At 48.3% G+C, this 13,894-nt stretch overlaps 1 long non-coding RNA gene across 6 annotated transcripts; it reads right to left on the reverse strand.

The window, feature by feature from the left end:
* Positions 1-4,526: 4,526 nt before the first annotated feature.
* LOC115081541 lies at positions 4,527-8,343 on the reverse strand. 6 transcript variants are annotated; one of them, XR_003853820.1, is made up of 7 exons: positions 8,306-8,343; positions 7,978-8,045; positions 6,933-7,081; positions 6,767-6,892; positions 6,154-6,193; positions 5,534-5,721; positions 4,527-4,591 (listed from the first exon to the last, which is right to left on the reverse strand). It is a non-coding gene; the product is annotated as an uncharacterized LOC115081541 (long non-coding RNA). The 6 variants fall into 6 exon arrangements; XR_003853823.1 differs by having other exon boundaries at positions 6,114-6,193; XR_003853824.1 differs by lacking the exon at positions 4,527-4,591 and adding an exon at positions 5,411-5,455 and having other exon boundaries at positions 5,620-5,721.
* Between the last annotated feature and the right edge of the window lie 5,551 nt (positions 8,344-13,894).

Raw genomic sequence — 13,894 nt, forward strand, 5'->3', positions numbered from 1 at the left:
TTGTTTTACTTACCCAGATATGTGTTTAATATAGTTAGGTTTAGTTTGAAGTCATTTGGCTTAAATGTACCTAGATCACCTTAGACCTGCCCTGCACTAGACTTACACAGAATTACCCAGAGAAACTTATCTGTGTGCCGCTCGATATCAGTCACCCGGCTAAATTTAAAACACACTGATGAAATATTTCTGTAGTGCCTCTTTTTGCCCAGCTAAGTTTTGGCCAGGTAATAATGATTTACCCATCTAAAACTGATCTGTTCCAAGCGAATGGGAAATTAAAAACCCCAGGTCTGTCCAGCCTAAGCCTCCGACCTCAAATCTCTAAACACTGTCCTCCCATTTTGTGTCTATGAGAAAAAAATGATTTGTGCGTAGGGACCCTTGTCTTTATCCCTCAACCCAGAATAAAACTTGCAGCCATAAAGTAGTAACAAAGCAATCATTCAAGGAAAATCTCTTTATTACATTGCAAGCACAACAATTGTAAAAATGTGACTATATCAGGCAAACAAAAGACAAAATCAGCATGCTCTCTTGACTTGATTGAACACAGACATTAATTTTAAGGAATATATATTTTTACTGTATAGAATATTTTACAGAAACAGAGAAAGTGAGGATTAATATGCATCTTTCAGCAAAAAGTGTGAAAAGCAAAAAATACACTGTAAGTGTCTCCATATATATATATATTTTTCACTAAGAGATAGATATCAAGCATTGAGCCGGCTTAAGCATACTAGAAACCACTTGTGATGAGTTTCTTAGTTTTCAAGAACGTTTTGCCTTCTTCAGATGTGCGTTAAATAGGTCACTGGTTACTCTTGATCCAAGAAGGGTCCCTGACCACAGCAGAGTTGGATGTAGAGGGTTCTGTTCGTCTCGGGGACATCAGCAATCCTCCTTGATGAGTTCAATGTTGTGCCGAAGAGAAAGTCAATGAGGTGGTAGATTCTTTTGGTTAGAGGTCATTTTCGGAATGCTCAGATGAGCCCTTGGATTTGTTGCATCATTGCAGTAATCAGTATGTGCTTGTGAGGCTAAACTTTCAAACACTTGAGCACTAGTCAAATGTATAAAACCAGCATCTGGACATCCAGAATTTAGCAATGTATATTAAAAACTACAGCAAAAGTACACACAACAATTTTCCAGATCCATTTCAGACATACAGCTCACCTCATGCAAAAAAAAAAAAAGGATATATTTTCAAGAGATTAGGTTTTAGTTGCCAAATGAAATATGTAGGCATTAAGGAATTTTCAAAGGCATGAGCTGAGCATCTAAGTCGAGTGGCAGAGCTTTTAATGTAGATGCCAAACAAAATATTGGTTGTTTGGAGGGTGTGAACTAACAATTGGAGGCACAGAACTTATTTTTATTGTGTTGGAAACGTAAATCAACCGTACATTTACTGCACCAGGTATAAAGGAAAAATCTAACCAGATGACCCACTCAGTCATTCGCTCTAGTGCTGGTGTTTCCGATTAAAAATCTGCCCTGTGTTTTGCGTACACAAAGTTCCTTGCCTAAAATCCCACATAGCCCCTTCTCCTTCATTCCCCAACTCGCTAGCAAATTGTGAGGTGTGGTCCAGATTTTACTTCTTTTGGGCCAAGCAGTTACGGTAGCAGTGGCCATGAGGTTTTAAGTGCTACAAAGCCCTGCAGAAGCAAAGGCAAATACAGCAATACCTAAGGATCTCCCCCAGGTTTCAGCTCTACAGGCTACACTTTTCTAGTTCTGCCCGTCACCACCCATACCACTGAACAGAAATCCCAGCTGTCAGCTTACAGGCTGGATATCTCTCCTTATCCTATGCCAGTCAAATGTTTCAGGGGGCTTCTGTTGCCAGGAGTGAAAAAAAAAAAAAAGAAAGATGGGGAAACCAAACCAGAAAAAGAATACGAAAATGTTAGAAAGATCATCTGTAAGTGATTTTCCAACTTTTCAGAAAACGTGTAAAGCTTGGCTGTCTACACACAAAGCCTTGGAAGAAAAGAGCATAATGAGTTGCCGTTCTGGGAAGGAGCGAGGGTCCAGCAAGCCCAGCATCCGGTTTCTAACCGTGGCCAATCCAGGACGCAAGGTAGCTGGCGAGTTCCCAAATATTACATCATCTCATGCCAAAAAGGGATAACATTTTCAAGAGATTCCGCTTTATTTAGATGTGGCCCGATGGAACATGTAAGCATTAAGGAGCTTTTGATGGATAAGACTTTTTCCCATATCAGTATATATATTGTATCTTTGATTACATTAAAGTGCTTTTTTTTTGTAAACTGCTTTGTGGCCTGTTTGGAGAGAGGCAGTCAATAAATCTTGAAGTAAATACATACAATTGACCATGAAGAGAATTAACGCGGCGCCCAGAGAGAGAAGCGTGGAGCTAAAGAAGCTTAGGAAAGCAGGTAAGGTCTGAGGGTTCCCTGGCGTGCGGAGCCGAGATGCAGGTGGGCCAGGACCAACATAGCGTGTGAATCTAGGTCGTTCTAATAAATTAGGAAGCTATAAAACAGTTCCAAATAAAGCAAAGGCATCAGAGCCAAGGAGGGAAAAAAAAAAAAAAAGGTTGCTAGGAGGAAGCTGCTGCTGGGACTTGTCTGGCGTTGCAGTGGGAAACCCACAAGTAGAAAGTAATATGAAACGGACTGCCCGGGAAACACACTCCCTTGGCTACAGTGAATGGCCACACCGGTGCCAGAAGTAGGATTAATTGTGAGAGGCTGACACCACAGCAAACAGACTTGGATGAGAAAGCAACCACAGACACAGGACAGAGCTTATTTCTTTCCAATATCCATTAAGCATGCCTACAAGTGATGGGTCCCGATTGCATGCATTTCAAGAAGGAGAGAACAAGAGACATTTCCCCACCCCACCAAGATTTGGGATTAACTTGGTAAAGCAATTCCGATATCAGCTTGGGCCTGGGCCATTGTAACCATCTCTAATGGGATTTGAGTCTTTTCTGGTTTTTTTTTATCTGCATTTCAGACCGGAGAAGCTTATAAGGACCCTGACACAGCAGCAGGAGCGGCAACAATTAATGTTACGGTACATAAGAAATGCACTGAAATTGAAGCGCTGCAACACTTGGGTCAAATGACAAGAACAACAATTGCTCCAGGCGCAGAGAACACCACAGGAAGCTAGGCTAGTCCTCCTGTAGGGCTGAGTAACGTCTTGACAAAATTGACCCTAGACGGCGTGGAGGCTTACCTAACAGTATCGGAAAGGACTGCTACCTTGACTATGATGCCTCCCCACCGGCAGAGGCCTCCAGCGAGCTCCGCTCCTAGCCACCGAAGCTACCTCCTCACAGGTCATCCAACTCGGTCAGTGGTGCAGCCTCCTCTCCTCAGGGGAGTCCTCCGTGAGCCTTGTCTCCAGTCGTGCCAAGCTCCGTCTCCTGGCCTGCACCACACCCAGACTCCAACCCCATTTAACCCTGCCTTGCCAGAATCTCCCTGCCGTCGCACGGAGTCACTCCTGGCTCTTTGTCTTGGCCACTCCTTGCCATGCATTGTGACCTCTGGAGCTTCTGGCTCCTTGCCTCCCCTTGTGGCATTTGGCCTTCTTGCTCTTTGTCTTGCCTTGTTGGCCTAAGGGCCTTCTTGCCCCTTGGCTTGCTCAGCAGCTTATCCAGGCCTATATTTGTCCTGTGACCTATCTAGACCTTATCCTGCTCTCTGGCCTAAGCCTTGCCTTACTCAATGCCCTACCTTGGCCTTTCCTGACTTAGCCCTTTGGGACCTCTTGTTTTGGTCGCTTAAATCCAGTCCACTCTATACTTGCACTCAGTTCCTATTCAGCCCACTGTCCTGTCTGCAGCTGCACTCAGATCCAAGCCAGCATCCAGTCCCGGCTGTACCTGCACCCCCTTATTTCCAGTCCAGCAACCAGCCCCAAAAAATCCTGCACTTAGTTTCAATCCTGCATCCAGTCCTATCTTTACCTGCCCTCATTTCCCTTCCAGCACCCAGTCCTGTCTTTACCTGCCCTCATTTCCCTTCCAGCACCCAGTCCTGTCTTTACCTGCCCTCATTTCCCTTCTAGCACCCAGTCCTGTCTTTACCTGCCCTCATTTCCCTTCCAGCACCCAGTCCTGTCTTTACCTCCCCTCATTTCCCTTCCAGCACCCAGTCCTGTCTTTACCTGCCCTCATTTCCCTTCCAGCACCCAGTCCTGTCTTTACCTGCCCTCATTTCCCTTCTAGCACCCAGTCCTGTCTTTACCTGCCCTCATTTCCCTTCTTTACACCAGTCCTGTCTTTACCTGCCCTCATTTCCCTTCTAGCACCCAGTCCTGTCTTTACCTGCCCTCATTTCCCTTCCAGCACCCAGTCCTGTCTTTACCTCCCCTCATTTCCCTTCCAGCACCCAGTCCTGTCTTTACCTCCCCTCATTTCCCTTCCAGCACCCAGTCCTGTCTTTACCTGCCCTCATTTCCCTTCTAGCACCCAGTCCTGTCTTTACCTGCCCTCATTTCCCTTCTTTCCCTTCTTTACCTGCCCTCATTTCCCTTCTTTACTTGCCCTCATTTCCCTCATTTCCCTTCTTTACTTGCCCTCATTTCCCTTCTTTACCTGCCCTCATTTCCCTTCTTTACTTGCCCTCATTTCCCTTCTTTCCCTTCTTTCCCTGCCCTCATTTCCCTTCTTTCCCTGCCCTCATTTCCCTTGTTTACTTGCCCTCATTTCCCTTCTTTACTTGCCCTCATTTCCCTTCTTTCCCTGCCCTCATTTCCCTTCTTTACTTGCCCTCATTTCCCTCATTTCCCTTCTTTCCCTGCCCTCATTTCCTTTCTTTCCCTTCTTTACTTGCACTCATTTCCCTTCTTTACCTGCCCTCATTTCCCTTCTCTACCTGCCCTCATTTCCCTTCTTTCCCTTCTTTACTTGCCCTCATTTCCCTCATTTCCCTTCTTTACTTGCCCTCATTTCCCTTCTAGCACCCAGTCCTGTCTTTACCTGCCCTCATTTCCCTTCCAGCACCCAGTCCTGTCTTTACCTGCCCTCATTTCCCTTCCAGCACCCAGTCCTGTCTTTACCTGCCCTCATTTCCCTTCCAGCACCCAGTCCTGTCTTTACCTGCCCTCATTTCCCTTCCAGCACCCAGTCCTGTCTTTACCTGCCCTCATTTCCCTTCCAGCACCCAGTCCTGTCTTTACCTGCCCTCATTTCCCTTCCAGCACCCAGTCCTGTCTTTACCTGCCCTCATTTCCCTTCCAGCACCCAGTCCTGTCTTTACCTGCCCTCATTTCCCTTCCAGCACCCAGTCCTGTCTTTACCTGCCCTCATTTCCCTTCCAGCACCCAGTCCTGTCTTTACCTGCCCTCATTTCCCTTCCAGCACCCAGTCCTGTCTTTACCTGCCCTCATTTCCCTTCTAGCACCCAGTCCTGTCTTTACCTGCCCTCATTTCCCTTCTAGCACCCAGTCCTGTCTTTACCTGCCCTCATTTCCCTTCTAGCACCCAGTCCTTCTTTACCTGCCCTCATTTCCCTTCTAGCACCCAGTCCTTCTTTACCTGCCCTCATTTCCCTTCTTTACTTGCCCTCATTTCCCTTCTAGCACCCAGTCCTGTCTTTAGCTGCCCTCATTTCCCTTCTTTACCTGCCCTCATTTCCCTTCTTTACCTGCCCTCATTTCCTTCTAGCACCCAGTCCTGTCTTTACCTGCCCCCATTTCCCTTCTAGCACCCAGTCCTGTCTTTACCTGCCCTCATTTCCCTTCTTTACCTGCCCTCATTTCCCTTCTAGCACCCAGTCCTGTCTTTACCTGCCCTCATTTCCCTTCTTTACTTGCCCTCATTTCCCTTCTTTACCTGCCCTCATTTCCCTTCTAGCACCCAGTCCTGTCTTTACCTGCCCTCATTTCCCTTCTTTCCCTGCCCTCATTTCCTTTCTTCCCTTCTTTACTTGCACTCATTCCCTTCTTTACCTGCCCTCATTTCCCTTCTCTACCTGCCCTCATTTCCCTTCTTTCCCTTCTTTACTTGCCCTCATTTCCCTCATTTCCCTTCTTTACTTGCCCTCATTTCCCTTCTAGCACCCAGTCCTGTCTTTACCTGCCCTCATTTCCCTTCCAGCACCCAGTCCTGTCTTTACCTGCCCTCATTTCCCTTCCAGCACCCAGTCCTGTCTTTACCTGCCCTCATTTCCCTTCCAGCACCCAGTCCTGTCTTTACCTGCCCTCATTTCCCTTCTAACACCCAATCCTGTCTTTACCTGCCCTCATTTCCCTTCTTTCCCTTCTTTCTCTGCCCTCATTTCCCTTCTTTACTTGCCCTCATTACCCTCATTTCCCTTCTTTACTTGCCCTCATTTCCCTTCTTTACCTGCCCTCATTTCCCTTCTTTACTTGCCCTCATTTCCCTTCTTTCCCTTCTTTCCCTGCCCTCATTTCCCTTCTTTCCCTGCCCTCATTTCCCTTCTTTACTTGCCCTCATTTCCCTTCTTTACCTGCCCTCATTTCCCTTCTTTACTTGCCCTCATTTCCCTTCTTTCCCTTCTTTACCTGCCCTCATTTCCCTTCTTTACCTGCCCTCATTTCCCTTCTTTACTTGCCCTCATTTCCCTTCTTTCTCTTCTTTACCTGCCCTCATTTCCCTTCTTTACCTGCCCTCATTTCCCTTCTAGCACCCAGTCCTGTCTTTACCTGCCCTCATTTCCCTTCTAGCACCCAGTCCTGTCTTTACCTGCCCTCATTTCCCTTCTAGCACCCAGTCCTGTCTTTACCTGCCCTCATTTCCCTTCTTTACCTGCCCTCATTTCCCTTCTAGCACCCAGTCCTGTCTTTAGCTGCCCTCATTTCCCTTCTTTACCTGCCCTCATTTCCCTTCTAGCACCCAGTCCTGTCTTTACCTGCCCTCATTTCCCTTCTTTACCTGCCCTCATTTCCCTTCTAGCACCCAGTCCTGTCTTTACCTGCCCTCATTTCCCATCTAGCACCCAGTCCTGTCTTTACCTGCCCTCATTTCCCTTCTTTACTTGCCCTCATTTCCCTTCTACCACCCAGTCCTGTCTTTACCTGCCCTCATTTCCCTTCTTTACCTGCCCTCATTTCCCTTCTTTACCTGCCCTCATTTCCCTTCTAGCACCCAGTCCTGTCTTTACCTGCCCTCATTTCCCTTCTTTACTTGCCCTCATTTCCCTTCTTTCCCTTCTTTCCCTGCCCTCATTTCCCTTCTTTCCCTTCTTTACCTGCCCTCATTTCCCTCATTTCCCTTCTTTCCCTTCTTTACCTGCCCTCATTTCCCTGCTTTCCCTGCCCTCATTTCCCTTCTACCACCCAGTCCTGCCTTTACCTGCCCTCATTTCCCTTCTAGCACCCAGTCCTGCCTTTACCTGCCCTCATTTCCCTTCTACCACCCAGTCCTGCCTTTACCTGCCCTCATTTCCCTTCTTTACCTGCCCTCATTTCCCTTCTAGCACCCAGTCCTGTCTTTACCTGCCCTCATTTCCCTTTCAACACCCAGTCCTGTCTTTACCTGCCCTCATTTCCCTTCTAACACCCAGTCCTGTCTTTACCTGCCCTCATTTCCCTTCTAACACCCAGTCCTGTCTTTACCTGCCCTCATTTCCCTTTCAACACCCAGTCCTGTCTTTACCTGCCCTCATTTCCCTTTCTACCACCCAGTCCTGTCTTTACCTGCCCTCATTTCCCTTCTACCACCCAGTCCTGTCTTTACCTGCCCTCATTTCCCTTCTACCACCCAGTCCTGCCTTTACCTGCCCTCATTTCCCTTCTACCACCCAGTCCTGTCTTTACCTGCCCTCATTTCCCTTCTACCACCCAGTCCTGTCTTTACCTGCCCTCATTTCCCTTCTACCACCCCAGTCCTGTCTTTACCTGCCCTCATTTCCCTTCTACCACCCAGTCCTGTCTTTACCTGCCCTCATTTCCCTTTCAACACCCAGTCCTGTCTTTACCTGCCCTCATTTCCCTTCTAACACCCATTCCCTTCTTTACCTGCCCTCATTTCTCTTCTTTACTTGCCCTCATTTCCTTCTTTACCTGCCCTCATTTCCCTTCTTTACCTGCCCTCATTTCCTTTCTTTCCCTTCTTTACTTGCCCTCATTTCCCTTCTTTACCTGCCCTCATTTCCCTCATTTCCCTTCTTACCTGCCCTCATTTCCTTTCTTTCCCTTCTTTACTTGCCCTCATTTCCCTTCTTTACCTGCCCTCATTTCCTTTCTTTCCCTTCTTTACCTGCCCTCATTTCCCTTCTTTCCCTTCTTTCCCTCCACTCATTTCCCTTCTTTACTTGCCCTCATTTCCCTTTTTTCCCTTCTTTACTTGCCCTCATTTCCCTTCTTTACTTGCCCTCATTTCCCTTCTTTACCTGCCCTCATTTCCCTTCTTTCCCTTCTTTACTTGCCCTCATTTCCATTCATTACTTGCCCTCATTTCCCTTCTTTCCCTTCATTACCTGCCCTCATTTCCCTCATTTCCCTTCTTTACCAGTAGTATAATGGGTACACGATCAATCAAACTGATTGACAGGTGAGATAAGGATGACAGCAGCCAATCAGCGTTCACTTCCGGTCTAAGCCCCGCCCACGCCCCGACTACTCCCCATAGAAGTGAATGGGGGCGTAGCCACGCCCCATCCCGCCTCATCCCGCCCTCGACCACGCCCCCGGCCCCACCCCTTCCGCCCCTGGCCCCGCCCAGACCCCGCCCCAGACCCCATCGATGCTCCTCCCCTCCCAATAGAAGTGAATGGGGAGCCCGTCCCACACCCCACCCCCAAACCGCCCCCCATGATGTCACGGATGGCCCCGCCCACACCCCAACCCCAAGCCACACCCCCTGTGACGTAGCGGGTATGACATCACCGGAAGTCCACCCCACACCGCCCCCCAAAAACACACCCCCTAAAACGTCATCAGAAAGGGTCCTGTCGCTTTTTTAATGATGTCAGTATTAATGGACTCTGGCTGTTTTTGATGATTTCACCGGAAGTACAATACAAAAGTCCCGAAATATGCGCTCCTAGAACCTCCTGATGCCGTTTAATGATGTCGGAGCCAGAAGTATGCTTTTAGGAGGCAGGAAAACTGCAGGAAATATGCTTTTTTCTAGCCACTCTGTTTTTAAAAAAACCAAACAAAATACATGCTTTTAGGAGGCAGGAAAACTGTGGCTCATTCTGTTGACAAGGATTTGGTTTTTTTAAAACAAGTGATTGAAGCTACCGGTGGTGAATTGCATGAACTGCAGGATCAAACTTTGCAAAAGACAGGTTTTGGGTTTTTTTTTTGCAAAGACTGGGGACCGGAGTAGTTAATGGGTACGCTGTCACTCAAACCCCCAAGCCAAACCCTGATAGTTTGTTCTTCCCTAACAGTATTATGAACTTTTTCAATAAACATTGTGAGGATGTTTTATACAGCAGCAAACAACTGCAACACCCTGTATCTACAACCTGCGGTAACCATTGTGTGTTTTTCCTACATCAACGCTGTAAAGGGCTGTCTTTTGAAAATATTTTAAAACTGTATTCCGAAGAACCATTGCAAAATGACAAAATGGTTTTACAATTTGTAAAAAACAACAAACAGAGAACATGTTGTATGTCTAAATCTTTTCGCTGTCTGTTTCATACCCCCCAGATGTGTGTACCGTACCAAGAATATTGTACTAATCCTAAATAAAAACAATCTCTCTTGAGAGTTTTTGAAAAACAAACCAAACGTCTATAGTCTATATTTTAAAAAAGCCTAGAAAAAAGGCTAGAAAAAAGCATATTTCCTGCAGTTTTCCTGCCTCCTAAAAGCATACTTCTGGCTCCGACATCATTAAAAGGCATCAGGAGGTTCTAGGAGCGCATATTTCGGGACTTTTTTATTGTACTTCCGGTGAAATCATCAAAAACAGCCAGAGTCCATTAATACTGACATCATTAAAAAAGCGACAGGACCCTTTCTGATGACGTTTTAGGGGGTGTGTTTTTGGGGGGCGGTGTGGGGTGGACTTCCGGTGATGTCATACCCGCTACGTCACAGGGGGTGTGTCTTGGGGTGTGGGCGGGGCCATCCGTGACATCATGGGGGCGGTTTGGGGGTGGGGTGTGGGAGGGGCTCCCCATTCACTTCTATTGGGAGGGTAGGAGCATCGATGGGGTCTGGGGTGGGGTATGGGCGGGGCCTGGGGTGGAAGGGGTGTGGTCGAGGGCGTGGTCGAGGGTGGGATGAGGCGGGAGGGGCGTGGCTACGCCCCCATTCACTTCTATGGGGAGTGGGCGGGGCATGGGCAGGGCTTAGACAGGACGTGAACGCTGATTGGCTGCTGTCATCCTTCTCACCTGTCAATCAGTTTGATTGATCGTGTACCCATTATACTTCTTTTACTTTCCCTCCCTGCCCTCCCTGCCCTCCTTTACCTCCCTGCCCTCCTGCCCTCCCTGCCCTCCTTTCCCTCCCTGCCCTCCCTGCCCTCCTTGCCCTCCTTTCTCTCCCTGCCCTCCCTGCCCTCCTTGCCCGCCCTGCCCTCCTTTCCCTGCCCTCCTTTCCCTGCCCTCCTTGCCCTCATTTCCCTTCTTTCCCTTCTTGCCCTCCTTGCCCTTCTTTCCCTGCCCTCATTGCCCTTCTTTCCCTGCCCTCATTGCCCTTCTTTCCCTGCCCTCATTGCCCTTTTTACCTGCCCTCATTGCCCTTCTTTACCTGCCCTCATTTCCCTCATTTCCCTGCCCTCATTTCCTCTCATTTCCCTCATTTCCCTTCTTTACCTGCCCTCATTTCCTTTCTTTCCCTTCTTTACCTGCCCTCATTTCCCTTTTTTACTTGCCCTCATTTCCCTTTTTTCCCTTCTTTACTTGCCCTCATTTCCCTTCTTTACCTGCCCTCATTTCCCTTCTTTACCTGCCCTCATTTCCCTTCTTTCCCTTCTTTACCTGCCCTCATTTCCCTTCATTACTTGCCCTCATTTCCCTTCTTTCCCTTCATTACCTGCCCTCATTTCCCTCATTTCCCTTCTTTACCAGTAGTATAATGGGTACACGATCAATCAAACTGATTGACAGGTGAGATAAGGATGACAGCAGCCAATCAGCGTTCACTTCCGGTCTAAGCCCCGCCCACGCCCCGACTACTCCCCATAGAAGTGAATGGGGGCGTAGCCACGCCCCATCCCGCCTCATCCCGCCCTCGACCACGCCCCAGGCCCCACCCCTTCTGCCCCTGGCCCCGCCCAGACCCCGCCCCAGACCCCATCGATGCTCCTCCCCTCCCAATAGAAGTGAATGGGGAGCCCGTCCCACACCCCACCCCCAAACCGCCCCCCCATGATGTCACGGATGGCCCCGCCCACACCCCAACCCCAAGCCACACCCCCTGTGACGTAGCGGGTATGACATCACCGGAAGTCCACCCCACACCGCCCCCCAAAAACACACCCCCTAAAACGTCATCAGAAAGGGTCCTGTCGCTTTTTTAATGATGTCAGTATTAATGGACTCTGGCTGTTTTTGATGATTTCACCGGAAGTACAATACAAAAGTCCCGAAATATGCGCTCCTAGAACCTCCTGATGCCGTTTAATGATGTCGGAGCCAGAAGTATGCTTTTAGGAGGCAGGAAAACTGCAGGAAATATGCTTTTTTCTAGCCACTCTGTTTTTAAAAAAACCAAACAAAATACATGCTTTTAGGAGGCAGGAAAACTGTGGCTCATTCTGTTGACAAGGATTTGGTTTTTTTAAAACAAGTGATTGAAGCTACTGGTGGTGAATTGCATGAACTGCAGGATCAAACTTTGCAAAAGACAGGTTTTGGGGTTTTTTTTTGCAAAGACTGGGGACCGGAGTAGTTAATGGGTACGCTGTCACTCAAACCCCCAAGCCAAACCCTGATAGTTTGTTCTTCCCTAACAGTATTATGAACTTTTTCAATAAACATTGTGAGGATGTTTTATACAGCAGCAAACAACTGCAACACCCTGTATCTACAACCTGCGGTAACCATTGTGTGTTTTTCCTACATCAACGCTGTAAAGGGCTGTCTTTTGAAAATATTTTAAAACTGTATTCCGAAGAACCATTGCAAAATGACAAAATGGTTTTACAATTTGTAAAAAACAACAAACAGAGAACATGTTGTATGTCTAAATCTTTTCGCTGTCTGTTTCATACCCCCCAGATGTGTGTACCGTACCAAGAATATTGTACTAATCCTAAATAAAAACAATCTCTCTTGAGAGTTTTTGAAAAACAAACCAAACGTCTATAGTCTATATTTTAAAAAAGCCTAGAAAAAAGGCTAGAAAAAAGCATATTTCCTGCAGTTTTCCTGCCTCCTAAAAGCATACTTCTGGCTCCGACATCATTAAAAGGCATCAGGAGGTTCTAGGAGCGCATATTTCGGGACTTTTTTATTGTACTTCCGGTGAAATCATCAAAAACAGCCAGAGTCCATTAATACTGACATCATTAAAAAAGCGACAGGACCCTTTGTGATGACGTTTTAGGGGGTGTGTTTTTGGGGGGTGGTGTGGGGTGGACTTCCGGTGATGTCATACCCGCTACGTCACAGGGGGTGTGGCTTGGGGTGTGGGCGGGGCCATCCGTGACATCATGGGGGGGCGGTTTGGGGGTGGGGTGTGGGAGGGGCTCCCCATTCACTTCTATTGGGAGGGGAGGAGCATCGATGGGGTCTGGGGCGGGGTCTGGGCGGGCCCTGGGGTGGAAGGGGTGTGGCCGAGGGCGTGGTCGAGGGCGGGATGAGGCGGGAGGGGCGTGGCTACGCACCATTCACTTCTATGGGGAGTGGGCGGGGCTTAGACGGGACGTGAACGCTGATTGGCTACTGTCATCCTTATCTCACCTGTCAATCAGTTTGATTGATCGTGTACCCATTATACTACTTTTGCCTTCCCTCCCTGCCCTCCTTGCCCGCCCTGCCCTCCTTGCCCTCCTTGCCCGCCCTGCCCTCATTGCCCGCCCTGCCCTCATTGCCCTGCCCTCATTGCCCTCATTGCCCTCATTGCCCTCCCCTCATTGCCCTCATTACCCTCCCCTCATTGCCCTCATTGCCCTCATTTCCCTCATTTCCCTGCCCTCATTTCCCTGCCCTCATTTCCCTGCCCTCATTTCCCTTCTTTACCTGCCCTCATTTCCCTCATTTCCCTGCCCTCATTTTCCTCATTTCCCTGCCCTCATTTCCCTCATTTCCCTTCTTTACCTGCCCTCATTTCCCTTCTTTACCTGCCCTCATTGCCCTCATTGCCCTCATTGCCCTGCCCTCATTTTCCTGCCCTCACTTCCCTGCCCTCATTTCCCTGCCCTCATTTCCCTCATTTCCCTGCCCTCATTTCCCTTCTTCCCTGCCCTCATTTCCCTCATTTCCCTTCTTTACTTGCCCTCATTTCCCTTCTTTAATTGCCCTCATTTCCCTTCTTTCCCTGCCCTCATTTCCCTTCTTTCCCTGCCCTCATTTCCCTCATTTCCCTTCTTTACTTGCCCTCATTTCCCTTCTTTACTTGCCCTCATTTCCCTTCTTTCCCTGCCCTCATTTCCCTTCTTTCCCTTCTTTCCCTGCACTCATTTCTCTTCTTTCCCTGCCCTCATTTCTCTTCTTTCCCTTCTTTACCTGCCCTCATTTCCCTTCTTTCCCTTCTTTCCCTGCCCTCATTTCCCTTTTTTACCTGCCCTCATTTCCCTTTTTCTACCTGCCCTCATTTCCCTTCTTTACCTGCCCTCATTTCCCTTCTTTCCCTTCTTCCCTGCCCTCATTTCTCTTCTTTCCCTGCCCTCATTTCTCTTCTTTCCCTTCTTTACTTGCCCTCATTGCCCTTTTTACCTGCCCTCATTGCCCTTTTTACCTGCCCTCAATGCCCTTCTTTACCAGCCCTCATTTCCCTCATTTCCCTGCCCTCATTTCCCCTCATT

This window comes from Rhinatrema bivittatum, unplaced genomic scaffold (genome assembly GCF_901001135.1).
Source record: "Rhinatrema bivittatum unplaced genomic scaffold, aRhiBiv1.1, whole genome shotgun sequence".
NCBI lineage: Eukaryota > Metazoa > Chordata > Amphibia > Gymnophiona > Rhinatrematidae > Rhinatrema > Rhinatrema bivittatum.